Raw genomic sequence first — 25,517 nt, forward strand, 5'->3', positions numbered from 1 at the left:
TTTACAGCCTAAGGAAGGGAGGAAGGAGAAGCCAAAGGGAGAGAAAAGGAGCCCAGGTGGCAACGGGAGGAGAAGGAGGCAATTATCAACACACAATTGGTTGATAAAGACTTAAAATAGTGTATAACTACTAAAATAATGTATAAATATATAGTATCCCTACTTCGCAGATTTTCACTTATTGCGAGTGGTCCTGGAACCTAATCCCCACGATAAGTGAGGGAAATCTGCATATACCTTACACAATAGTTTTTGTTCATGAATTTAAAACGAAACATATAATTCCATATAAAAAAGAAGCTGAAGGATGAAATGTAATGGACCAGTCCTTTTTTCCTCCAAATTTCATCTAGGTCTTCTTATCAAATGAGGTTTTTTGTGTGTGTGCAAGTTACCTAGAATGATGAACCTGCTTTTGCCTTTAAGAATAATAAATAATAATAAAACTTTATTTCTTCCCCACCACCATCTCCCAAAACACTAAGAGTCTCATGCCAGGAAAAAGGCAGGTTAAAATTAAATACATGAATCAATATAGTTGCTACTTTTTCATTTTCCCAGTAGTTGTTATTTGTGTATAATCAAGCATCTTTAGTTCCTATTCTGCTGAGATTTTTTAAAAATAGTCTCTTCGGGCAGATGTGTTAGGAGTCCTCTGCAGCCATCATAGTAATTCCAATGAAGCATTCCAATTCCAATTCGCAATACTTGGTCCAAATTAAAAACTTGGAAGGTGACATACGGTAGCTTTGCAAGCCTACCTAGAAATTAAAAGCCTTGAGAATATCTGTATGTAGTATGAATATGGACCTCTTGATTTCTATAGAAATATAGGCTTAATGAACTAAATTGGATTATTGGATGCTAACCAGTTTCTCTGAAGTAATTGATTTAATTGGATGTTAGATGGAGGTACGTACATCTATGGGAATCCATTTTAAATCTTTTTACAAAATATAATCACAGTTTATTTGTGGTTAAGACTTTCACTGTTCATAGAAGAACACCAAGTAAAGATCCTAATGTACTTACAAAGCCAACACTGCTTATTTCATTGGGAAATCAGTTCCCAGGAGCAATTATCTCAAAATATCACTAAGGGTGCTGAGGATCAGAAGAAAGCGCTCACACAGCGAGAAAGAAATATTTGATAATCTCACAAAATGGAATGCTAAACTGAAATCCATTACCTCCAGAGTTGGTGACTTCAGTAGTTAAGGTATTTAGTGTTTCTACACACTCTAAGATAGCTGAAGTTCAAGACATAGCAAGAAAGCCTTTGACAACATTTGTACAGCAAAAATGTGTTATCCTTAGCATTTAAAAGATAAGTAATATTCAGAGTTAATTTCCAAATGCCAGTAAGAGTACATTTTGTTTCAGTTTGAAAACAGGGTAAATTTTAGGAAGCATATTGCTGTAATACATATATTTTCAAAGTAAGACTTCAGTTCTAGAAGGTTTGAACTGTGTTTTTCATTCTGGCCACTTGAGGGAATCAAATCATAGCTAAGGTAAAAGACTGGCAAACCTTTGCTACAGGAACAAGAAAAAATATGTCTTATAGAAAGTTTCCAGCTTTGTTTGGGCATTAGGAATATTACAAGGCACTGCCTCAGAAATAAATTACCCTCTATATACTAAATATCCAGGAAGGAGAGGGAAAAATGTTGATAAATGGGAGTCCAGGGATTTGCTAAGTAAGGTTCATGCACACAATTTATGATCATGTACTCCTGGGCTTCAAGATGATTAATACAACTAATTCTCAGAAGAATAAGAGCTGTTTTAGCCCAGGAGGGAACTGTAGCTATTGTTGATAGAAGGAGATAACATCAAAGTGGTCCACTGCTTGTGTTAAGCAAATACAGAATTCTGGGTCAGTGCAAATTAATCCTAAAGGAGTATGAAAACGTTCTTAATGACTGCTAGATCTGTGGCATTATCACTTTTCATCCAACCCCCTTTTTAAAAAAAGTAGACTAGTAGACTTGTTAATGAGAATTACAAATGGCCTTACTTGCTGGAATATGCTTGCCAGCTGTGTAAAAAGGTATGCACTTCTAAAGAAGGTCAGTAAGGCTATATATTGGAACCCTGCAAAACCATGAAAGAATATATTAACATTGAGGCTTCATGGATGATTTTACAGACCTATTTCTTAAAACAAAGTGTGCAGCAGCTTCAAAACGGGTTTCTTTTTCGTTTTTCAGTCAGTCTAGACTTAAACAGATTTCAAAAGAGTATACATTGTCATTTTCTTCACTACAAATTTAAATACCAGGTAAAGTTGGTGTGTAAGCAGGGCAGAAAGTTGGCACACAACCTTCTAAACATCTTGCTTTCATCTTCCAACCTCTGTTATCTGAGAAAAAAAAGTTGATGGTAAGTGTGACCTGTTCATATGTCTTCTTTCTTACTCTGAAACAGTAAATAGCACCATCTCATGGGGGACAGCACTCTATGCAATGTTTAGGAATTTGAAGAGAAATAAATATATGTTCAGTCATCTTCACAACTATGCCTTTTCCCATACACAGCCTCTGTGCCTTTGATTTTTTTCTTCGTGTCAGGACCAACCTGAGTTGCTTCTGGTGTGAGAGAATTGGCCGTCTGCAAGGACGTTGCCCAGGGGACGCCCAGATGTTTTGATGTTTTTACCATCCTTGTGGGAGGCTTCTCTCATGTCCCCGCATGGAGCTGGAGCTGATAGAGGGAGCTCATCCACTCTCTCCCCGGGTGGGATTCAAACCTGGCAGCCTTCAGGTCAACAACCCAACCTTCAAGTCACAAGGCTTTAATCCACTAGGCCACGGGGGCTCCTGATGAATTTGCTTTTGATGAATTGTGATGTTGCTTCTTCTCTTTACTTTCACACGTCACAGATGGCATCAGAAAATATCTTCTGCCAATTGTTATTTTAAAACTATTGAAATAAAATAGAACTGTGGCATATTCCAAATCACATCTACATGCCAGTGCAGGGATTCACATCTGTTGGGATATGGGCATCTAACCTTTGATGAAAAAGTCCATCACCATCCAGTGTACAGTCTGGGTGTCAGTTATCCGAAATGCTTGGGATTGGATTTCAAATTTTGTGTTGTTGCATAAGGAGATGTCCTGGAGATGGTACCCAAGTCTAAATACAACATTCATTTTATGTTTCATATGCAGCTTATTTACATGTCTGAAAGTTATTTTATAAATTATGTTAAATCATTTTGTACAAGAAACAAAATTTTGCACACATACCCATCAGAATGCAAAGGTCTTACTATCTTAGCCACTCATGTGATGATTTTTTTTGGGGGGGGGGGGGGTCAGATTTTTGGAATTCCAGATAAGGGATAGCCTGTAATTGATTCCATGTCAAACAGCGCTTACTAGTAGGAAGTTTTTTCTAATTATGTGCCACAATCCCTTCCCTCATGATTTGCATTTTCTGGTTCAAGTTTTAGCCCCTAGAACAGCAGGAAAAAAAAATCTTGCTCAGATATATGCACACACTGAGAAAATATTTTTCAAGACAGAAATCTTAGCTAAAGAGTCTGTTCTGAGGTGAAATGAGGTAATCATTCTTTTCATTTGCTTAGAAGAGAGGAACATTTAATCTAGCCTAATTGCTTCTTGCCAGAAAAGCATAGTAGAAACTGAGCCCTGGTGATACAACTACAAGGGAACTAGGAAGTTAACTAATACATGGACTTGCTGTGTGTCGGCAAACTTCAGCAAAAAATCAATTAAGCCTTGCAAATTTTAGAAAAGCCATTATGTTGTTAGGTGAGCTGGAAATTTACAAACAGGTCTTTTCTCTTGTCTGGAGATGAGCCCACCAAACTGGAGAATTTACACCTTTGTCTCCTATCTAGTGATGTTCCATGAAAGCAAAGGACTCAGAGCAAGGCCATCAAATCTGGGAACCATATACAAATAAACATTCAGAAAAGGACTCACAGATTCTGTGCTTTAAGAGGCTCTTGCATTTACATACGGGTATAGCAGTATGCCTTCATGTCATTTCTAAATTATGGTGACCCTTGTCTGGGGCAATCATATCATAAGGTTTTCTTGACAGAATTTGTTCAGGTATACAAGTTTTCAAAGAAGCAAGAAACATTAAATAAGATCCCACATTTTAAAGACTTTTATTAATATCATTTCACTCATAATACAAAATAAAGGGCCAAGAACAAGAACTAATGTGTACACTTCATAAGAATCTTGCATTCATTGCTGGCATACACTTGATTAGTAAAGTAGCTGCCTTGTAGATTACCAGGTCCTTTCGCTACCACTTGTTAACCCATTTTAACCTCTTAAAACTCCTTTAGTATTTGTCTTGTGTCCAAGTAAGCAAAGGATTGAAATATGATGGACTCATATAATATGGGTGGACTCATTAAGGACTTCATGGCTCTGGCCCATCTTACCTGTCTGAACGTATCTCCCCCTATGAGCCTTCTAGAACTCTTAGATCATCGGGGGAGGCCCTGCTCTCGGTCCCACCAGCCTCGCAGGTAAGGCTGGTGGGAATGAGGGACAGGGCCTTCTCGGTGATGGCTCCTCGGCTGTGGAACACCCTCCCCAGCAACATATGGCAGATACCAACTCTCCTAGGCTTCAGGAAAGCCTTAAAGACATGGTTGTGCACACAAGCTTTTAATGAATGAGAACATGAACTTTACATGACCTGTACAAAGATTTATTGAGGATTCTGGATGAATGGATTCTAATCTTGGACATGCTTAAAATTTTATATAATGTGATTTTATTTTGCAATGGTATCTGTTTTATATAAATTGTTGTTTTTACATTGTTTTTAGGCATTGAATTTTTTGCCTATTTATTGTAAGCTGCTTTGAGTCCCCTCGGGGAGAAAGGTGGGGTAAAAGTGATGTAAATAAATAAATAAATTCATCAGATGGAGCTGGGGAAAACAGGGAAAAGCGGGGGAAATTATCTTCTTTGTGTGGGATTCTGTCTTTAAAGAAGATGGAGAATTTACTGACCCCCACCACACAGGATCACCCCCTCCCACCTTTAGCTTAATCATCCATAGAGGAGACACTAAGCATTATTATTAAGACAAACACTACTTCTATGCGCTCTTTTGTCTCTCCAGCCCCTTACTCCAGAGGAAACACAATGCATCGTTCTCAACAGACACCACTTCTTTGGGCTCCTTTGCTTTCCCTCTCAAGCCCTTTACTCTCAAAATGACACAAGGTATTGTTCTCAAAGATCCCATCTTGCATGTTAATCACTGATTTCTCCCATTTCCATGCACATTGGGAGCTCTCCCCAGCTCAGTCCCTCCGCTTCCCCACACTTCTGAAACATTTCACAGATAAAATAGTATGGATGACAGGCAGAAGTCTGCTTGTGTCATATGAAGAGATCCATACTACTTAATCTGATAACAGTTTTAAAAGTGTGTGGAAATGGGAGGGATCTTGCATGTGATGAAATCCTAATTCATAAGAAGTACTACATGAAGGTACTATCTTACAGCAGTTGCATGATCACATCAGGATGAGCACTCTTATTGCACCTCTCTGCATTTATGCAACTGTGCCCATTTGTTATTCTGCGATCCCACATCATACTTCCAATAATCATAATAACCCTGCCTTCCCCCAATTCCATTGCTCTGTAATATATTTAAAAATTTTTTTTAAAAAAAAGTAGTGTTGCAATTACAACTAACATTAGTACCAGATCCTTCTGCAGATTTGTCCCCAGCAAAGCTTATTTCAGTTGGTCACCTATGTTAGTTGCAATTGATTATAGTTAGATGCTATACCTTTTAATCAGTAATAAGCTATTCATGCCAAGAGGCATACCAAAGATCAAATAAGCTTGGCCTAGAAATCCTTCACTTTCAGAAGGCATTGGGACTTGTGAAAATGTAACAGCCTTTGTGGGAACCTTATCCTAACCATCAATTATCTCAGCACAGACTGGTCAGATGAGCAATGAAAAATTCTCCTCCTTCAGATCCAACTGAGGAAAGAACAAGCACGTCAGTGCAAATACTTAGGACTTTGTCACACACAATAAAATCAGCGTTTCTACACATTTAAGAAATTGCAACCCACTGTGCCCTTCACACAATGCAAACATCAACTGTGGGGTTGAGGTATTTTACCATTTAAGTGTTGCTTTTTCCAACGACTCCTAAGCTGGTTGGCAATTGACTTATTTTTAAATTCCCCACACAGAGATGGGCAAAATGGCCAATTTCCCCATGTGATGTTAATCCCCGTTATCTATTTTTGTTGTCTGCTTGTAAATAAAACAATGATGTTGTGTGTGGGAAGGGCCAAAATTCCCATTTCCCCAGATTGCCAGTACAGAGGCTTGGGGAAAAAGTGAATTTAAAACCACTTCCTACAATCACCAGTGCAAAAGCTCTGGGAAAGATGAGGGTTAATTTAAACCTACTTCCTACAATCCAGGCTGCTGCTTTTTTAAAAGAAAAGATAAATAAAATCCTAGTGGGATAATGGGAGGGAATCTCAGTGCAAACAACCCCAAGAAAAGTGCCACCTTAAGAAATGTGCTTCTGTTTCTGTGGAAGGGGCTTGAAGACAATGTTGGACAACTGTTTTAAAAAGTGTGCTGGTACCCTTCAAATGGGAGAAGTCATCACCTACACGTGTGATGGGAATTAAGTGGATGGTTAAGTAAGAAGCTGGGAGAGGTGATCTTAGTGAGATGGGAGTGAGTCAATTCTTCATCTTCTTTAAAGACAGACTCCCATGAAACTCCACCCTTTCCCCTGCTTTCCTTCATTTTCTCCAGCTCAATGTGATGAAGTCCTTAGGAGCACTATGAGTCACCAACCATCCAAGTCCTATTAAGAATGTATGCTTTGGATTCTGGGCCTGAAATTTATATTTGAGGTACTGGGAATTTTAATGATCAAAAATGGTAGATAGCTACAGGTCTGTGAAAAAATGAAACCATCCACCCACTCAAGCTCATGTAATGATATCTATATTAACAACCTGAGCAGTAAATCATTGTAGAAGTAGCTTTTCAAAGCACCAGCCCTACATTTCATCAGACGTCTCTCCTTGATTGAAGAGCTTTGTCGTAGTCTGACATGTTGAACTACAGTACTTTGCATAAGGAAGAACTCACTGCAGGCTTTAAACTGGAGAGGATTTCTCTTTCAACAATCTAATCTACACTTTTCCCTCTCACTTTTCCTGCCCCCTTACATTTCCCCCTCCCTTCTCATCTCCTTCCCTTCCAGCAGCACTAAATCTGAGGAAACCCTTGGCTTGCAACCTTCTGGGTTCTTATACTGCCCCAGGGTCAGCTGACCTCTTTCAAGCCATCTGGCCTCAATCAACCTCAGCTGGGAGGTATAAACACTCTGGAATGAGGGAAAGCTCAGCCTGTTAACACCTTGAGGACCAGTTTCCCTATTATGGCCCAGCGAATGTTTGGAAGAAAGATAATTCCTCTGGGGCGTTAAACATTTTTAAAATAATGGATCTGCAGCAGAAAATGCGGGGGAACTATAACTCCATAAGGGCTTCCCGCTGAGATTTTAGCATCACATCCTGATGCATGGGGCTACTGGCCACTAGGCAGAGTGTTAATAAATTTACCAGAGGGTGGATCTGATCGTGTAACTGCTTTCTTCTGTATGTTCTTAATACACCTTGAGGATAAAGAGAAATGTCCAAGCTGTATTTCAGTTACTGGGTTTCGATTTTTAACAAAATGATACAGATTCCTGTTTAGTTTGGTTCTGTGAAGTTTTGTTTTGAATTTTTTAAAAAAGATGTTTTGATCTGGTTTGCTTTTTCAGCCAGCCTATGAAGTTTTCACCTGGATACTATTATCATTATTTATTTATTTATTTTATTTCTGAAAAAAGAAAGAGAGCCACAAACCTTAGAGACTGTGGGATTCCCTGCCACGGGAAACTAGCTTGGACTACCCACTGCTGCAAGGCAAAGACCTGCCTGTTTTCTAGATCTTTGCGTGATAACTGTTTGGCACATAAAGTCTTTTTCTCTAGGTTATGTTGAATGTGGAAATGTATCATTATTTTTATGTCTTGACTGCTTTTTAAATTTTTAAATTAATGTTTTTCATGTATTTTTAAGTTCAACTATTTCTATACACTTAATTCAGATTGTTAGCTACCTTGAATCCCATATTGAGAGAAAGACAGGATATAAATTAAATAAATCTATACACATAATAAAAGTGAAAAATGTGTATGTGTGTATGTGGTGGAGATGTCCACTTACAAAGGAGCCTCCCATCTCCACAAACAGCTATCATTCCCATTGAGCAGGAGACACCAATGGTCCTCCCTCCACTGACATACAGGTAATAGTGAGCACCATGAACACGTAGCCCAAATGCTGCCAGTGTCCTCCACAACCACCATTCTGCCCCACACCCAAATGAAGGCTTTCATGTGGAGACAATTTCATCCTAGATGTTGTTTTTCCTCCAGAATGGGCATCCCAGCGTTCCTTAATTTGTATGACTGCACCCACTATCTTTCGTTGAACCCTTTCCTATGGTACACAGTTAACAGAGAAATTGATTAGCAACTGAACAAGAGGTTTGGGGACAATTCACCGTGATTTACAGGATTTACAGGAGTACCTGACCTACATCCAGAGAGCACTGTTAACCCAGCCAACGATGGATCTGGACCACACTTGCCATGGATGATGGGACTTGCAGTACCTTCACTGATTCTGTGACCCCCACCGACAATGGACTGAGACCACACTTGGCACAGAGAAACCCCATGACCAACTGAACATACTGTGGGGTTTAGTGGGAATGGACCTTCATTTTGGGAGTTGTAGTTCACCTGCATCCAGCAATACTGTGACCCCCTCCAACAATGGACCAGGACCACACTTGGCACAGAGAACCCCATGACCAACTCAAATACTGCAGGGGTTAGTGGGAGCAAACCTTGATTTTGGGAGTTGTAGTTCACCTGTATCCAGAAAGCACTGAACCCATCCAATGGCAGATCTGGACCAAACTGGGCACACAGACCCAACATGGCCAACAGCGAATACTGGCAGGGTTTGGGGGTGATTGCCCTGGGAATCTGGGAGTTGTAGTTCACCCTTATCCAGAGAGCACTGAACCCAGCCAAAGATGGATCTGGACCAAATTTTAGTGATATTATCTAACATCCCAAAACAAACAATGCCTTCGTCTAATAAGCCAGGCACCAAGCTAGTAAGATAATAAAAGAATATCAAGTTATTGTGGAATTACTTTTCAATGCCCTGCTCAGTGTAGGCTCTGTCAGATGACCATCCAGCCTTTGCTTAAGTGCTTCCAACAAAAGAGAACGTTGTGTTATTTCAAGTCATTTCCAACTTATTCACCCTAAGGTGAAGCTATAAGAGGGTTTCCTTGACAAGATATATTCAGATGGGTTTGCCATTCCAAGATGATGGGAGGGAAGATATTCTTTCTCAGAGCCTGTTATCTGGTCCTTTTCCAGCTGCAAACCTATGCATAGTTTCCTGGTAGTGAGTCCCTTTAATCCAGTGGAATTTACAAACTTTGCTGTGATATTATAGAATTATAAAATCATAGAGGTGAAAGAGCCCACAAGGGCTATCCAGTCCAACCCCCTGTCAAAGCACTCCTGAACGATGGCCATCCAGGCTCTGCTTAAATACCTCCAGAGAAGGAGACTCCACCACCCTCTGAAGCAGCACATTCCACTGCAATTGCTTTCAGGCTTATCCTAAGAGTTAGAGAAATAATTTTAAAATATTCCTATTAATCCATTTAACATGTGCTGTAATATGAGCACATCTTTTAAATTCTGTGGCTGATTGATGATGCTTTTTATTTAACGTTTTTACCTGACAGTTTTCACTACATAATCAGAATGGGCCACATTCATGCTGGCCATTCTTAATCTGCTTGGTCACTTCCAGATTTTAGAACTTTATGGCAACTGTAAATCTATTAAGCCACAAATTTGCACATAATAAAATGAAACAGCAAGCTGTTAAATGAAAGCGCAGTCCTACGGTACAGAACATTTTCCAGGGAAAGTCACAAAAGCTGCTGCCTTTGCTACTGATGCCGTCCTTTGAGAAATTCAATCAGGCTGATTGAGGAAACCTGGAGTGAGTTGCCTGTTCCTTCCTCCAGTTCATAATTGCCCTGTAGACCATTTAATCATCCATAGATGAAACAAAGCCCGTGCTGTGGAGCACCGGAAGCAGAGGCATGTGCTTATCAAATGTTTCCTACCCACGAAGCATAACTGGGGACCCATCTCTGTGTTTTGAGCCGTCATGCTGTCCAGCTGGGGAACTGAAAGCAGACTACCTCTTCCTGTTGTCTCTACGGTGGCCTTCCTCAATGCTTTTATTTTATGGCATTCAAATATATAATACAGCCAATTTTTCATAAGTAATTTTCAGGGCTGAGAATAAAATGCTTTATAAAAAGACAGGCAGAGAGAATTGTGGGTGTGGTGAGTCCCTCTTGCTCCCCAACTCAACCCAAATCATAGAGTCAAGGACTCTTTCTACCAGGATAAGAAAAATATAAGCTACACACTGTATTAAATAAAAACACCTATTTATTTTCTGCAAGTACTTAATTTTATACATCCTTGCATTTTACTAAAGGAAGTGTACCTTTCTCTCCCTCTTCTCCTCTTTCTCCTCTTTCTTGGAAGGTAGATTAAACTGAGAATTCCAATCTCAATAAAAGTCCCCTAGTAAGATGGCTGTGGGAGTGGAAATCTCAATGCAACCCGTGTCCCCCACCCCGCCCAATTCAAGTCCTGCAATTTTGTTTTTGGAAATGTGTTCCACATTCTGTCTTTGAGGTGATCCAACCTACCAGTTGGAGTGGGGCTGAACTGCATGCCTCATTTCATTAACTGAGTGTGGAGTGGAGCAGGAAGGAAAAGGCAACTGAGTAAGTAGAGTTAGGACACATCCATACTGACCATAATGCAGTTTGAAGGTAGTTTGAGAGTGCAGTCGGGCTGTGGCGCAGGCGGGAGAGCAAGCCAGCTGCAACCAGCTGCAATGAATCACTCTGACCAGGAGGTCATGAGTTCGAGGCCCGCCCGGAGCCTATGTTTGTCTTGTCTTTGTTCCATGTTAAAAGGCATTGAATGTTTGCCTATATGTGTAATGTGATCCGCCCTGAGTCCCCTTCGGGGTGAGAAGGGCGGAATATAAATGCTGTAAATAAATAAATAAATAAATAAATATGACACACCTTGTAAATGTGCGCTGCAGTACACTTTAAGGGCTTTAAACCAAGATAACCAAAGTCAGGGAATACTGTGAAATAGAACCCTTAATGTGCATCAGTGCACTTTAAACACTTCTCATGGAGAAAGTGATTAAGGGACAGGACACACTGGCAATCTGCACATGCACAGGGCAGAGTTGAGAAAAAAACACATTCTGTGGATTCTGGAACTAGTGTGAGGTCAGTGTGTATGGGCACTATCCAGGCTACGAACCAGTTCCAGAACTTCCCATCTAATAGTCTGAACACAGAAACCACTTCCTTTTCTGTTTCATACCAAACTTGGCGGTCTGTGTAGATGGGACCCAAGTTAGAAAACCAGGAACCCCCACCTATCACATTAATGGCTTTGGAAAATCTGCCTTTAGCTGAGATTTGAAATCCATTTCCTCATGACTATAGGCTATTTGTCGTGCAGGCTTGCACTGTATGAAATCATGCAACACATGGCATATTAAACTCACTTATATTTTCACTGAATTTTTGACACCATTGTTTTATCTCTCAAAAGAATTCATCCACAAGAATGCTCACCATTGTTTAGACATTTGATTTCCCTCTTCCCCCCTCCTCTCCCCAGTCTTCCTCTAAAAGCCATTTGTCAAGAAATTTTGAAAGGATTTTAATTCACAAAAACACTTACTGCTGAGTAATGTGTGCCAATTAAGTTCAATTCACTGAATCAACAGTTTCCTGTTACCTGTTCCTTCAGGTAGAACAGCGGCTGATACCCCTGCCCTTTCCCAGGCTTCTGTGCAGGGACCTTTCCTGCCTGAAAACAGTGGAGACACCTGTTTGGGGAGCATGGAAGGCTAGCACCTGAAATCTTAGGAATGGGTCTGCTATTGAAAACAGGGTGCCCGATAAGGCAGCCACTGTGATAGGCAGTGGAAATTTGATAATGGAAGGAGATGCCTAATAGATTAATCTGATGCGATTTGCCAAAACACAGGGTTTTCTGGAAGATTATCCACACTCGCAATAGGAAGCCCTTTGTCTGGGGAAAGTCCCCACTTATCATTGTATTCTTTATCTCAATAAGAAACATAATGGTTTACTTGTTTACATGGCATGGCAGCTATATTCAGTGCTGGGCTTAAGAACTGTGAATTCCCTTTCATTTGAAATGTGTCCAGCTTTGCAGGTTATTAAGCAGAGGGGAGACAAGCTGTTGGACGCACACACATTTAAATTGGCCTTGCTTAGATTGGCAAAAATGAATGTTATTTCATCCACTGGGAAAATGTTTGACTTCCTGCTCAAATACTTTTTGGATGGGAATCACAAGCGCATTTGCAGTCATAGTATAGGCATCTGTATATACGTGTATATTTTCTAAAAAAGGCTAAGTGGTATGTCTACAGAACTTTATTTGTTACTATATACCAGTTTTTCCTGCTTCACTAATATTCATTATTTTATTAGCTTGTCTTTACCTCTTCAGCTTCCCTTTGCTAACTATAAAATATGACTGGCGGCTTTGCATTATTTATATTGCACAAGGGGTTGGAGTAATGCCCTGACGTGCCTTGGTAGAGAACAACTTCTGGTTTCTGGAATTGATTTTTAAATACCTTACACATCCGGGACTGCAGAACTACCAGAGCACCGTGTTCCCCGCAGTTAGAAAATAAACAAAATTACCATGTTGGAAAACAGATTTATCAGAGCCCTTTTAAAACCAATCTCCTGTAGGAAGGGGGACTTTTCTTTATATTGTGCTGTGTTTAGGGACATTCTCCCAATGAGAAGCAATGGGAACAATACCTACAGCTTTACAAATCTCAAGCCCAATGTGTGCTCACTTCTGTGAACTGTTTGCCTTTTCTCAGAGCTCAGCCAGCCACACATGACTGGCTGGGGGATTCTGGGAGTTGTGGTCCAAAAAGGAACTTTTCTGAGCTTTACTTCTGAGGGAGGTATTCCTGAAAGTTGCTGCTGCTGCAAGGAAAATCCATGTCTTGCTGTGCAAACAAAATAAAGGGTCACTTGCATGAAGGACAAATAAGAGTGAACTCCTGTCACTCGGGCTGTTGACTGAATTCTCAAAGTTGCTCTGCCTGCCTCCGTGGCTGAAGTCATCACATTGTCAGAGCAGAGGAAGGAATAGAGATTATAAAGGGGGGCGGGGGGACTCTGGGATGGAAATCTGATAAACACATCAGAAAGAATGGATCTCAAAAGAATTGTCTGTCTAGACCAGAGGATGGCTGCACAGAAAAGAAGTCTGTGGTTTAGGCTGTTGAAAATGGATACAATGTAATGAAAAATGACCACCAGGTAGGACTTGGCACCGTCAGAAGGATTTGAGTCTCCTTACAGAGCGCAGTTGAAAGGTTTACAGATTTGTTGGAAATCCACTTTCTTCTTTTCATCTCACACATTTATAGTTTACCTTATATGCTTTACAGTGTGTTCAAAAACTCGGTCCTCCTCCCCTTGGGTTCCTTTTCTCCTCCATCCCTCTCCCATAAAGCAACAGCTTGACTCTGGATTCTGAAGAAAGGTTCTCATGCAGACCTCTTTGTTCCAGCAAAGATTTCAGCATATGACTTTTTACACCCATTGTAATGGATGGAAAAAGGAAAGACCTTGCCAGAAATATGCCCTTGCTTGTGCCAAGATGCTTTGCCATCCAAAGCAGGCCTGTCAGACAAAGCACCCCTACAATTCATGCAGTTTCAGAGGATTTTGAGATGAAAAGCAGGCTTTTAAATGTGGTTTGTTTAATGACTTTTAAACTTTTTTATCACTGGATTTTAGACATATTTTATTTTCATCTATTTTGTGACCTACCTTGTGTTCCACTCACAGGGCAGGTCACAACATAGAAAGGTGTGTTATAGATTTGTAAAATAGACTTGCTTCCTTAACCATGGGATATACATCTTTTAAATTAATTAGTTTACAAATAATTAAACAGCTCATGTCATGATTTTTTGATAAAATAAAATAAAGTTAAAGCACATGTTTGAATTAGAATGAAGATATATTCAAAAATGCACTTATTTTCTTCAAGGGTATGCATCTTTGGTTCTATTCTATTTTTGTTCCAGATTCTCCTCATAATTAGGTCTTGGGGTGACTTACAAAAATGGAAATGGATACAGATAAAAGCAAATAAAGACAAAAACATACAGAAATATAATCCAACCATTTATAGAATTAAGAACAATTTAAAACATTTCAATTAATACAACAGGAAATAAATCTTGGAGAGCACAAGATTAAACAAAAAAAAAAGCCCACAACTTTTTAATTTTCTTTATTTTGTAATATTTGTAATAACCTCAATCTTTTGCCCAGAAGTCAACAACAATTTTTTAAAATTTCCAATGGGTTGTGTCCTACTTTATTTATGAATGGAAACCCATTAGTACTGCCAAACCTTTCCCTTCCTGGCTTCTCCAGTACCAGCTACCTATATTACCCAAATTAATTTGCAGACTATGCATATGCTTTAAGGCAGGGGTGTCCAAACTTTTTAAGCCAAGGGCCAGTTCATAGTCCCTCAGCCTGTTGTGGGGCCAGACTATAGTTTGGAAAAAACATAAACGGATTCCTAGGCACACTGCATATGTCTTATTTGTAATGAAAATCAGTAGAGATTGGTTTGTAGAATGATGGAGGGATCAAAGAGGTTGTTTGCACAAATGCACAAAAGAAACAATTACTGGGGCAAATACTCAACAACTGCTGGATTCTCTGGGGACATGAGAGAAGCCTCCCAGCATGATGGTAAAACATCTGGGCATCCCCTGGGCAACGTCACTGTAGACGGCCGATTCTCTCACACCAGAAGTGACTTGTCTCAATTCGATTCTGACACATTTAAATAAATAAATAAATAAATAAATAAATAAAACTAGTCATTGGTTTGATCGTTTCTGTTCCAAGGGATTTTGAAGTTAAATTCTAAGTAGCTTCTAAATATGTTTGTGCTCTTCATTAATAAAGCAACAATTTTTGAATAACGTCTGTGGGTTTCACTGAGTGCCTCCCCAGTTTTTGTTTTCTTGGTTGCATAAATGACCTTCTGATTGTGACATTTAGATCCCACCGACAGCTTGTACACTTCCTCCAAAATATTTGGGAATACTATGAGGACTTAGGCTACTGTAAGCAAAGATTTGTGTTACAGATATGTCCTAGTTCAATTGACATTCCACCTCTGTTTTTATGGTTATGCATGCACATAAGAGCTGTCAAGTCATATTTTTCTACTTGGGAGGTGACTTCATGAACCGATTTGTGAGTTCTGATCCAACAAACCTTATGGCACAGTATATGCAATAGTCTTAAGGGGCTATCTTTTATTCATTTCTAATGATTGCATTGCTCTTTTAACTATCAGACTTTGCAGTAAATCCTAGGAGTTGTAATTTGGTGATGTACTAAGATCCCTTGTGCATTGTCCCAAACATACAGTTGCCAGGATTTCCCAGGAAGAGAAAATGACTATTAAAGTAAATTAAGGCTGTCATCATAGATATGCACATTTTGGAACTCCCCTCCCAAGTATTGAATTATTACAGGCAGTCCCCGAATTACAAACATCTGACTTACAAATGAACCATAGTTATAAATGTGGGGGGAGAGAAAACAGGAAGTGAGAGAAATCTACCCCTTGGAAGGGAAATTCACTCCTGAAAGTGTTTTCATGGGGAAAAGTGTCTCCACTGACACCTTTCTCACCAATCCGTGTTTCCACAACAGGCCACATTTTTCAAAATGCAATTCTCACAAGGATAGAAAGTCAGATGAAATCTTCTGAACCGGGCCACAGACAGCAAAGCAAGCACTACAGGGGTGTTAACTCTTCCCTATGCCATCAAAAGCTAATATATGTTTGGAGTTACACTTAAAAATTTATCTGTTCTGACTTACACACAAATTCAATTGTAAGAACAAACCTACAGAACCTATCTTGTTCATAACTCAGGGACTGCCTGCACATATAAACACTGAGGCTTACCAGGTTTTTTGTTGGTTAACTGAGATATAAATAACACTGTGCAGAAAAGCAGTGAGATTCCAACTGATTTGTGTGTTTGAGCTATGAGTCCCATTGCTAAGGGAGCCAAAATAGCATAACCCACATATGAAAGGGGATTATCAGTGGGTTATGGAGAACTCCAAGATTTCCAGAATTACAAAAGGATCAGTGTGGTGCAGTTTGAATGTTGGACAGAAATTTGGAAGATCACAATGACCTTCAGGCAGATCCATTCCATTTCAAGTTGGCCTTCTATGAGGATACAGTGGAGGAGAGCTAAGAGTCACATATGTCACTTTGAGTTCTGTAGAGGAAAAGCAGAACACAAATGCAACTAATAAATGATAAAACAAAAATAAATCTGTAGAGGAAAATCTTAAGGGGAGAACGGCATGAAAAACAGCTAGTATGGTGCAACTGTGAAGAAGGTAGATAAAACACAAGAATTAGAAATCTCAACATCACCTTGCCTACTGCAACATTTTGTTGCCGGGGCTATGAAAGCATTTTTTTAAACATTTTAACATTAAAAATATTGTTTCCCTCCATATTTTTCATTGGATTTTTGGTCATTCAGAAATGCTGGCATTCTTTGGACAGTACTCCTTTTCTGTGAGAAGGAAATTTGAACATAATTTCCCAGAGTATCCCACACTCCCGTTTCTTGAATATATGAGTCCTTGTTTCTAATCAGTTATGGGGATTTGTGAGATAATGCGCCTTCCTTTACTGTTACGACCAAATAGGTTGGATAATAAAACACCTGTGTTAAGCCATTGCATACACTTTCAGAGAAATTTATATATGATTTCCCCCCTATGTAATAAGAGATGTGGGGATAAAATCTTCAAGTTATTAAATACATACACTTGAATCAAGAATCTATGTGAGCAGAAGTGCACATAATAAATGGGATTTCCTGCTTCTTCTTCCTTGCTGCAGCCTCCAGAGCTCCCAAAAAAGCCTATCTGAGAAGAGGAGGGAGAACCAGATGCATGAGGCTATTTTTTCATTGGAGGGGTGGATGTTCTTGTATACTCTGTATCCAAGTCATAGCATTTCCTTTACCATGCTCATTTTATCTTATTTTTTAAAATTGGAATGTTTTCCTATTTTCTTATAGCCAGTTTGGGACATGTTTGTACCTGATCCAAAGTTGCAATTGTCATCCACACAGATAAGGTTCATGATACAAAACCTCACAAGCACTACATCTTCTACTCTTTTTGTTATAATAAAATACTAAAACAAAGAATTAATATTTTGCCATCACTCCTTTTCATGATACCCAAAAGTCTGCCTCAAGGGGTCACTTCACTCTGCCTAATATAACTATAGCCACCAGCTGTGTGAAATACCATTTTCTTCAAATAATCTATGCATACCGTCACATTCAAAGACTTACCAGTACATTGCAGCTGACTCAAAATAAGATTCCTGAGTATTTGGATGTTGAGGGCCATCACCAGCAGACAACTGAAAACTCCTGTAAAGTTTACCATATAAGCCCACTAAAATTTTGTTTTTATGTATCACATCTTTCCTTTTTATTTTTCATTTTTGTCCCATCGATAAGAAGGTTTATGGATCCAGGTAGATTTCTGATAGTTGTTGGGAAGTTTCCTGCTGCCTTGACAGGAAATCCTGTGGAAGTTCTAGGGGAAATAAAGGTGTATTTCTTCTCTGCCTTTGTTGGGTCTGCAAGGAGCTGACCAGCAGATCTGTTTCAAGTGGCCAGTGATACAAGAGAGGAAAATAACTCAATTGCTGGTTGCGAACAACTTTTTCTATACTTTGTATATAAAATTGCTTGGCTCTACTACGATTTGGACACTAATTGATACAGATCTAGTGGATATAACTTTTTCTCCTGTTTGTCCACTGACAATGGAAAATTTTAATTTTTGCAACCCTATTGTCTGGACAGGATTCTTGGAGATATGAGTGCCACTATATGTGTTCTAGACCCTTGCTCTTCCTGGTTTATAAAAAATGCTAGAAGGGACTGGATTGGTTCCAGCTTGCCTGCAGGAGGCTGTTATGAAAGCATTACTAACAAAGCCATCTCTGGATCCCACCATTCTGAATTTCTAGATTAAATGAATTATCTAGATCCATTTCACTCTGGCTTCAGGCCTCGTTGGAATATAGAGGTGGCTTTGGTCACCTTGGTGGATGTCCTATGCCAGGAGCTAGACAGGAAAAGTGTGTTCCCGTTGATTCTGCTGGATCTCTTGGTGGCTTTTGATACCATCAACCATGGTATCCTTCTGGAGCACCTTTCTGGGATAGGGATTGGGGACTCTGCTTTATAGTGGTTCTGTTCCTTTCTGGAGAGTCCAACATCGATGGTATTTTGAGGGAACCTCTTTTCAGTTTTGTGGCTATTGGCTTGTGGCATCTCTTGAGGTTTCTTTCTGACTCTAAAGCTTTTTAACATATACATAAAATTTTAAAGAGTGGGCTACCTAGAAGCAAAAAATAGTATTTCCTTTTGAAAGTGTGCATATGGAGAGGCAGAAAACAGGAATGAGATTTCTGAGGCATTGCTTCTAATATTCTAAGAAGGGGAAACGGTTGCAGAACAAGAGATGGCTAGGCCACTGTGTTTAAGGTTTCTAAGGCTTTAAAACAACATGAAAATAAAAGAGCATTCTTTGAGCTATTGCTAGGTCTGTTCCTGAGCTAATAAGAAAAGGTGGGAGACTGGGAAATATGGCATTTCCAAACTCCGATAGCTACTTGACTTCACATAGACTGTGGATGGGTAACTATCAGAAAGCTGGGATTATTTATGAGGATGGCCAACTACTTGAGGTAATTAATCCTTTCTCCCTGTAAATAAAAATAATCTTAAGTAGACTTGAAATAAATTTAATTAATATGATTGATGATAATGATTATTTCTGTTGAATCAAATCAACTATGTTATTGACTACTAGCTGAAGAATACCAAGTGCAGCATAATCCATTATCTAATACCTTTAAAAAGAAGTCTTGTTTCTTAAACTACATGACCACTGGCCATGCTAACTGGGGAATTCTGGAATTCTAGCCCAAAAGGAATATTTTTCCAAGCCACAATTTAATATAAAAAATACAGTGGCAAGAGAACGCTGTCATAGCTTCCATCAGTTGACTGTTGGTTCTCTTTTAGGTGATGATGATTATTCTAATGATAATGATTGCTATAATTATGGTTAATAATAACGTATTTAATTCCTAAAATCCACATCATTTCCCCTTCACTTATTAATATGGTAGGTAAATGAGGAGATCTCCAAGGAGACAAGGCTTTAGATTCCAGGATTTAGGCTTTCTGGAGATCTAAACAATTCATTTATGATCATTGTAGCACCCAATTATCAAAGGAAAAATGGAAGCTACAGTGCATTTCTCTTGCAGCATTTCAGAACATTTTCTCATAATTGGTGTTAACCATGGGAAATCACACAAAGTGTGATGGTTCTGTATACATTAACATACTATGATGACATCAAGAACATAGACCTCTGAAAAATATTTATGGACTAAAATGCCCAGAATCATCTAAGCAGCTTGGCAATATAAATAGTTTTATGGGAATTGTTCTCCCAAATAGGAGTGTAACACCAGCAGCAGCGCAAAAATATTAAGAAGTTATTTTTGAACAAACTTAATTTAGATTGCAATTCAATGTTCAGATTTATCAGGGCAGAAAGACATTGCATCTGTAATGACAGACTTCCAATAGTGACAGAGTCAAAAAGACTGGAAAGATAGCAAAGATCCAAAAACCTTTGGAAGGCTGCATAAATCTCCAAGAATATGTGAGGGACCTATAGATTTTGTATCCTGTGCATTCAAAGACCCCCTAGTCCTCCATCAAAACCCTGATGTGGTACAGCAACCTCACCCTGGAGCTGTATATAATTTCCTCTTCATTGGGTCAAAGTGAAGAAAACAGTAAATATGAAACAGAACCCTGAGACTCGAAAGGAAGATATATGCTGCCTATCTCAGTCTTTTACCCTACCATCATCTTCTCTTCTGCCCTTGGATACATTTTGGATTGAATAGTTAATCAGCTTTGGATAAAACTTGAGAGAATACTATTCATTTTTAAAATTTCTTTCCACAACATCCTTAGAATTGCCTGTTTTTAATTCACTGGGCACTTCAGCTCTATATTCATTAATGACTTTTCAGAAGAGTAAAAACACAAAAACATATTTTTCCTTTTACGATACATTCAAACAGAAGATTCTTAATTATTTTAGGTTTTACATTTATTGATCAGTTTTTACCTACATATCGTCTTTAATAGAAGAGAGCAACTTTTATGCATTAAAAAATCCAGTTTTTCCTTGGATTTGATACATACATTGAAAGACAAAACAAGTATTGTTCTCAGGTGAATTTCTTAAAATTTCCAAAGAGAGCAAAATCCTGGGTTTTGGCAACTGAAAATAGCAACGCTTCAGTTCAAATGCAGTTATTGTTTCTGGTTATGGCCCAAAGAATTAAGTATTTCATGAAAGAAAGAAAGAAAGAAAGAAAGAAAGAAAGAAAGAAAGAAAGAAAGAAAGAAACTTACTCTTTAGTTCTGCATGCCATAACTTCTTTTTACTATGATCCTCAAAGCATGCCCTCTTGCAATTATTTTATCTTCTCCTTTATACCACAAGAGGGCACATTTTACAACACCTTTCTTTCCCCCATATTATTTCTCACTATATTTAAGTGCTTCAAATTACAATGTGACTGTTTTTATAGAAAGTTTCTTTTTACTTGTATTCTCTTCTAAAAAAATGTACGTTCTGGCATAAAACACTTTCTTCATACAAAATGGAAACAAAGCCATTATTTGGGTCCTACTCCTTTCTTTGTGATATGCTCTGTCTAATTCTATCTGGAAACATCTTGATTTCACAAACTCTACTTGGAAAGTCCAGAGAAGACAAAGGTTTTGATAAAATATATCTTTAACATTGGCATTTCACAAAAATTTGTGAACAAAAGTGCTGGTAAGAAAAAGCTTTAAGGCATAAGAAATAAAAATCTAGTATGTTTCAGAGCAGAAGGAATAAGGAGGTAATAAACTTATTGCCTTAAAATTTGCATTGCAGTTTCTATCACCACAAATCTGAATTCCAATTCAGAAATGTGCAGCAATTTCTTTGTATTCTGATCCTCAGATAATTAAAGAGAATACTATTAAATAATTTTGTCTTACAGTTGCATCATGGTACTATCCCGATTCCTTTTGGGGAAATAGGGCGGGTCATGAATAAATTATTATTATTATTATTATTATTATTATTATTATTATTAGTTACTAGAGAAGGGAGCTTTCAAAACATTTTGTGTTGGTGACACACTTTTTAGACATGCATCGTTTTGCAACACAGTAATTTAGTTTTACTAGCAAACCGGAGGTTAAACCAACAATACCTTAAAAGAGATACAGACACATATTTTAAGTCTCATAATGACATATTACATCAAAACCTTTCATTTATATATCTTAAAATATATGATATTTTTCTTATTTCACATAGACTCAGAGATGTCGCATTACATTCACACGACATGTTTCAAACTGCAGCTGACACACTCATATGTTGTGATACACTGTTTGGAAAGCTATACTATAAAAGAATAAGACAACAAAGAGTTACTTTCTAACTATAATGGTAAATATTTTGAGATCTTTGAGCGTCAGTTGTAACTGATTACTATATAAATAGATGTTCCTTTTCAAGCTCTGTATAAGGTTATCTAGAGTTGTCTACAAAAATATGAATTCATGGTTGAAGTCAAAATGTTAAGTTTATGGTCAAACAGATTCTTCAGTTACTAAATGGTAACAATCAGTTGTCTAATCTAGTTGGGTTTAGCAATTGGATTTGGATTTGTATAATTATGTGCAATTTATGCTCTTATTACTACATGTGATAGTAATTAGTTATATCAAAACTGCAATGTCTGCTATCTTTGTAAAGCGTCATGCAAATCTTGTCATTAATTCTTGTATCTTGAATTCTCAAAATCCAGCTTATTTCATAGATGGAAGTTCATTGCTTTTTTTAATACTGTGGTTATAACTCACAAAATAAGACTGTAGCTCTAATAGCAAATCCTGAATACTTGTACAAATTGGATTAGGCACTAAATTTACTGTAATTTACAAACAGGAGAATGTAGGGTGCAGTGCAACTGTTGTCTTTTAGGATTCCTAATGTCCATCTGACAAAAAAAAAAAGGTTTTTTCACAGCTCTGTTTGGTAGGCATTAAATTCCTGAGTCAAACAATATCTAATCAGTCTTCTTGTAAAGCATCCAGGTAACAGCTCTACATTGAATTATTAGAATGTTCTTTTCTAAAGTGTGCGCTGATGTGCTGTAAGGATTCACTTGTCAGAAAGTAAATCTCATTTAGCTCACAATACATAGCTTTTAAAGTTTTATATTAAACAGTTTATTATCTCAGGAAGGGCCAGCCACATGCCACAGAAGGTTTCTTGGCTTCCCAAACAGCAATTCCAGTACAAATCCTTATTGCATACACACGCTCACTCTGCCTGCCATGTTAGTGGGTTAGTTTGGCTTGTTGTCACAAAAGCGCCGTTGTTTTGCTGCTTGACATGTGACAAAATCCCTGCACACAAATTTTGTCATGTGTGAAGTCTTTGGGTAGTAAACTCTTTCCATAAAGACACAGGGTCTGCTGTTCACAGAAGGGGCATTGGCTGTCTAACGTATGGCAACTAGACTGCTATTTTCACTTATTCACTCATCATATTACTTCACACACTATTTCAGAGGGTACCTGTCCCTTTAACATCTGGGGGGAAATCGGCAAGTGGAAGGACTCACAATGAGAGAAATTCACATATCATGAAAGAAATTCTCCAACTCATGGCTCTTGTGGACAAAATATTCTATTGCAAGACATGAAAATATGCTGAGGTCTTCAACAAAATTGTTAGTTTCAGACTTTATATGTTTATTGTTTATGTTTATTTATGTTATTTTGCTCTTCAATCATATTCCCAGGATAGCATTACCAAAACCATGTAACAAGTAAACTGCAAATACACAAAATATAAAAGCAGCATCAAGCATGATTGAAATTGCATCTGAAAAGCCCAAGACATTTAGTTCAATAAAGAATCAATAAAGCAGATACCAGAAAAATATATCTGGGGAGGGCATTCAGCAACCGGTTTCTTACAGTCAAGAAGTTGCTACAGATTCTCAGCTCCATAGCTTCCTAAGGCAGTAGCAACCTCAGAAGCATTCTCCCTGCTAAAGACTGCCATTTATGGACAGCTAAATATGGACACAGGTAGTCCTTTAAGGATCCTGAATCCATACCATGATGGGCACCAAGGGTCAAAACTAGAATTTTAAATTAGATCTGGAAGTGGATTGAGGCCAGTGCAGTTGCCCCCACATAGGGGCATGTATTGTCGAAAGCTTTCATATATCCTCTGAAGATGCCAGCTACAGATACAGGTGAAACTTCAGGAGAAAATGCTGCTGGAACACAGCCATGCAGCCAGGAAACCATACAACACCCCAGGGATTCCAGCTATGAATGCCTTTGACAATACATATCCCCACATAGATGCAATATTTTCATAATATCCTGTCAGAAGTTCCTAGACTAGTGTAACCTAGGGGAATGCCAACATGCATACTTTATAAGATGTTGTGCAGAGGTATCCATTATATTCTCTGAGCAATGAGGCCCCAGCATAATAGCAACTGGGAGCCACCTAAGCAATATCTGGCTAAGTGGCTATAGCTATATATTAGGGAGAAATGAACAATTGCCCCTCTTCTACGCTTTGCCCAGCTATTCCTGTCTTTTTTTTTCTTTCCTAGCAGTTACAGCAAGTGGTAATAAAATGACTCACTACCATCTAAATTTTACTGCTAAGATGAAGAACCTTGGAAAATCAGGAATAGATTTTTGTATGGAAAACTCCATTCTTTCCAGGTAGTTAAAACAATTTCATGGGTTTAAAATTTTCTTGGCATAGGTGGCTTTTTTCATCAGGCTCCAATTGGTGAATATTGAGGCTCTAGGTCAATGTAACATAGATCCCATGTGCCTAAAACTTATGCAGTCTTAGTATATAAGTTATACATAAAGTAAATACATGCTTCTTGGCAGGGGGTTGGACTGGATGGTCCACGAGGTCTCTTCCAACTCTACTATTCTATGATTCTATGTTAAAAAGGAAAAGGAGTACGTGTTGGTGTCAAGTATGCTGACTGAACATCCCAGTAATTACACCCCTCCAAAAAAAACAAAAACAAAAAAAACAACCCCTTATATCTGGAAACAATTGTACAGCTTTTTATTGATAACATTTAACAGTGGACAAAGCATGCTGGATACCGCATTTGAGATCATAGGATCCTAGAAAGCAGAGAAGCTCACTCAGTGGCTGAAATTTATTGGCAATCATAAAGCTATAGCAGTTGTGAAATTCAATCAAGCATTCCTGCAGTACAGATCCAAATAGCAAAAACATGATTAATATAGCGAAACAAACCACTGAATTGCAAACCAAGGTGCTATTTGTGTAATTTAACAAGGGGTCATATAGAATGGAAACATTAAAATGAATATTTTCCAAAAAGATTGTTGGCAAGTTTACATAATAGGCTTTGGATAAGTTTGTTTAGTCATGTTTATATAATGTGGGTGGAAAATAGTCAAAACTAGGTCCCATTCTTCTGTTTGTGTGGGTTTATAGTTTGGAAAATTGTGGCCTACTTCCAATCACTAGTTTTCAACAAGAGTCGATCTATTGACTTACTTAGACGATCCCTCTTTGTTCGAGTATGATGGTCTTCCAAGTGTAGTGTCTTGGCGGTGGATATGTAGGTGACTGTAGAGCTCTATTCTTGACCTGCATGCTCTTCCACAGTGAGGACATTGGTTTCCAGGTGGAAAGCGGTCCCAGTCAGGGTTGGCTTGACACACCTTCCTCTTGGCAAATTTCTCCCTTTTACCCTCCATTCTTACCTTCCCAGTTCTCGGTGTCTATGAAACAGTTTTTAAGGTTATCTTTAAGTCCATCTTGAAATCTCTTTTCCTGTCTAGGAACATTACATTTTCCATTCTTGAGTTGGGAGCATAGTAACTGCTATGGGAGATGGTGATTGGGCATTCTGACAACCTGGCCAGTCCAGCGGAGTTGATGGCTTTGGAGCATCACTT

This window comes from Anolis carolinensis, chromosome 4, assembly GCF_035594765.1.
Source record: "Anolis carolinensis isolate JA03-04 chromosome 4, rAnoCar3.1.pri, whole genome shotgun sequence".
NCBI lineage: Eukaryota > Metazoa > Chordata > Lepidosauria > Squamata > Dactyloidae > Anolis > Anolis carolinensis.